Consider the following 4,197-nt stretch of genomic DNA (forward strand, 5'->3'; position numbering starts at 1 on the left):
CCCAAGTACATTAAATTTTTGTGCATGTCCTGCTGTTGTCCTGTGTGAAAAAAATAACCTAGCCCCTCACTATCATGAGCTGATATGATGTTGTCCTCTAAAAATGCATTTTGATAAATCTCTGAGCCTGTTATTCATTTATTTACTTGCCCTTTGAGTTAGTTAGATAATTCTGGCAGCCAGTCTACGTCTTGAATTCTTTTGTACACACAGATATAGGTGTAATATCTGAAATATAGCATAGCTGCATCAGCTCATCTTCTTATGCAGTAATTTATGCCTTTTAATGTAATACATGCAGAGAGAAAATACAGAAAATGCATTATGAATGAGCCTCTTGGACATGGAAGACTGTTTCATACTTGCTGTAAGTTTCTTGTTAATAAAGGAAAAAAGTACACCACATTAAGTATGCGGCCTGAAATGTGTCTTAATTATCCCATGCAAAGCTGGTCATTTATGGCATTTCTCTAGTTTTGTCTTCCACCTGTTCTCCCTAGTAGAAGCTGGGGAAATGCACTGAGCTACATAGCAAAGCACACATGCTGATTAGTTATGTTTGTATGCCTTGCTACACACATTGCCTGATAATTCTTTCACAGGTGTGATACTACTTGCATATTCTTTAGAGCAACTTGGGTAACACCTTGCAGAGAATGAGAAGATGGCAACAAAAAATGAACAGGGTGAAATACGTCTAAGAGTTCATATTTCTGTCTTCTATGCAAAAATAGATTAAAACTACCTGGAGCTCCTTCACTTGAATGCCACTGTGGTCAATGAGGAACAGTGCAGCATAAGCCATGGACTTAGTGAATGGAAGAGGAACCACAGACATAAAAGGAAAGCAAAAAGAAAAAAGATTTCTTGCTAGCCAAGAGGTTTATTAGAAGGCAATAAATGAAATTACATTCTATACACAGACAATATGCACAGGTTAATGAACATTCAACATTGCACCCTTGTGCAGGAGTTTGTGTGAAAGATTTGACATGAGCAGCTTCAGCATCTAAGACATTATCTAGTAGTAGTATTTTTTAACTTTACAGAAAATATGTGAAATTACCTTTCTCTCAAAGCACCAAAATCAAATATCATGGACTCATTTAGTATCTTTTCTTGCCTGTGATCCAGATAATAGTTGTTTGTGATACTTTTGAGTTTAGATAATGTATTGCACAGAAACTCCTTAGGGAAAGCACTAGTGCAAATTTCACATCGGTGAAAAAAATCACAAATATTATAAGATTTGTTTTGACTCTTGACCATTGAAGAATGCATTCTTATTGACTGCCATGTTTTCTTAAATCAGCATACCAGTTTAAGTAAGCATATCAGTAGACACAGAATAAGGTACCCAAGGCATATACTCAGTCTTCTGTAAATTGGCCACTTAGGAAGACAGATCACTTATCCATGCTACTGCCTGATGTGACAGCTCTTCCAACTTTTTATGTGAGGTTGGGTACTTTTTTCTCTTAAGGTTGGGTTATTTGAAAAGGTGGACCACTGAAAAAATGGCAATGGAAGTCCTCATGCTTCCATGAAAGTTTCCTTTAAAATTGAAAGAAAGGTTCAAAAATTGACAATTTATGAATAAGAGAGAAAAATATTTCATTACTACTCCCTGCCCCCCAAGCTTCACCAAGAAGACTGAGGTGCTAACTCCAGATTTCTAACAGATGTCTACAAGGACATTCTTCCTACAGGCAATATTTTATCTTTTATGCAGTTGGTCAAATTAAAAACTTGTGGTGGTAAAGGACTAGGTGGCAACAAATTTCTTGAGAGTATCTTTAATGAGTGGGCAACAAATCCAGTGTAGTTTGAAAGAGCCAAGCACACATATCCATAACAGCCAAGCAATCTCTCCTGGCTCCAGGGGTACATCACAGAGCCAACCTTCTATTACTTCCTCTTGCATCTGGAGGATTGGCACATCCTGTTCTACCTAGGATCACTGTCTCTTATATCAAATATATTTCTCCAAGGTTGTGGGTATCAGTGTGGATCCTTTTTTTGCCATCTTGGAAGATGCGTAATTTAGATTCTTAAACGGAATAAAGGTAAGAATGTGTTCAGCCAACAAAAACAGGTTAGAAACCCTGGCTTAGTTTATCAGAATAAACTTCTAAACCATTTCAACCTATGATACCCAAGATTGTATTCAACCAAACTGATCTCTGGACACAGAGTTATAAGCTTTTTTATGGAAACAGTGTGTGCACTCAGATCTTAAAGCACTCCAGCATTTCTAAAGAGTCCAGATTGTTCTTAACATTCATGCCAAATTATCAACAATTTAGAAAACTGTTGCCAAAGGTCATTCCAACTACAGCTGTGTGGAATACAGAGGGGTTTATTGATCTTTTCTTTTGCATAGCTCTTTAAAAAAATATTACATTGCGGAAATAAAGACTGTGACACATGTTGATCATTGCCATAGAAGGAAGGAGGGGGAAGGAGGGGCAGGGGGGGTATCAGGGTTAAATTGAGGGTGAAAGACTACATTGCAATGGTATTGTTAGGTCCCTATGTGGTAATACTGTTCTCATGATGTGACTTTAACCTGGCACTGTACTTGTGTCCCAACAAATTAGGGAAGCTGGCTCAGCGGGTTGGGAAGAGCTCATTAGGCATGGCACTTCAGGTGGCACAATTTTCACAGCTCCAAAGTAAACTGGAGTCCTCCCAGAAATACAGGTATCATATTCTAACAAATCACTTATCCCAAAGGCCGTCTTTGACTATTCTTATGAAGTACGGTGAATCATAATCTTTAGGAAAACTTTATGGCTGTGGTCCAATTTACTGGCTGAGTTATATTAGATCACATTTTTAAGGACAAAGGTTGTAATAACGAGATCTTGTGTTATTTGATTTATTCAATTAGGTAACATAGCTACCTTAATGGTTCTGTAACAGTTTGCTGGGTGTTAGGAGTGATGTAATTTCTTTCTGCTAAGTAATACAAAATAAGGGAATTCCATTGATAAAGGAAGACTAGTAGAAAACAGAAGAGGGACAGGTAAAAATAGGAACATTGCTATTGAGAAAGAAGGAGAAATTACAAGACATTAATGATAGAGATGCAGTCTTAGTCAGCTTACTTCAGGGCCTTGAAAGCACAGGTAAAAAGTTTAAACCTGATACACCAGGCAAAAGAAAACATAGAACATAAAAGACTTGCATTATGTACATGTTTATAGAGCTTAGGACTGAAACAATGGATTTTTCTTGCCTATCCAACACTCCACAACATTGCATTTTCTATGGGACAACATTTGTGAATCCTATAACAAACTAAAGAGCAAGAGCATTTGTTTCAGCTTTTACATGGTTAAGGGTGCTCTTATTTCTACTGTATGGTCATATACATTTGTATTGAGGAATTTTAGTAGCAAACAGCTCATGTTAATATAGCAGACATAATTTGGCTTATAAGCTATAAAAGTGAAACATGTTTTAAGATATAAACTACATTAGCTGCAGACCTGAAAATTTCTCGAAAGCACTTATCTTGATGTGTCTAATATCTGTAGCATTAAATGGTTGCTTTTTCATGCAAACAGATTCTTTTTACTAGGGGAATGAGATGGAGAAGGCTGGTGGGTTGTTTTGAAGTGAGAAAAATTGTGGCCTGTTTGTTTTTTTGGAAGCTGTCCTCACCCTGCTCCACATGCGATTTGGGCCAACCAAAACTCACACAGCCTCAGGAGCTGCCAACAGCCCTTATCGAAGCTTGTAGCAGCTTCTCACGCGATTTACACGCACACGCACACACAGATCCCCCTCTCCACCGAGAGGAGCTGTAGCTGCCCTGGGATCCCTTCTCCAGAGGACGCGGCGAGCCTGTCCCCTCCGGAAAGCCTGGGGGTGGGAAGAAGGGATGAAGCTGCTCTTCTTTCTGGCTCTTGCTCTCCAAGGTTCATCCAGACACTCGGGAGACGATTTAATGACCCGCTCCGCCCCTGCTTCCCCCCGCCCAGGCAGCTCCGGGACGCTCTCGGTCACACGAGTGGGGAGCGGGAGGGGAATGAGCCGCTGTAGCGGCGGCAGCGGGAGGAGGAGGAGGGAAGGAGGGAGGGCAGGAGGGAGGGCGCGGAGGAGGGAGAGAGGAAACCGGGCAGGTGACACCGCGCGGGATTGCTGCGGCTCGGCGGGCGCGGAGCGGAGCGGGCGGCAGAGCGCGGGGCC

The sequence above is a fragment of the Cinclus cinclus genome, chromosome 5, assembly GCF_963662255.1.
Source record: "Cinclus cinclus chromosome 5, bCinCin1.1, whole genome shotgun sequence".
Taxonomy (NCBI): Eukaryota; Metazoa; Chordata; class Aves; order Passeriformes; family Cinclidae; genus Cinclus; species Cinclus cinclus.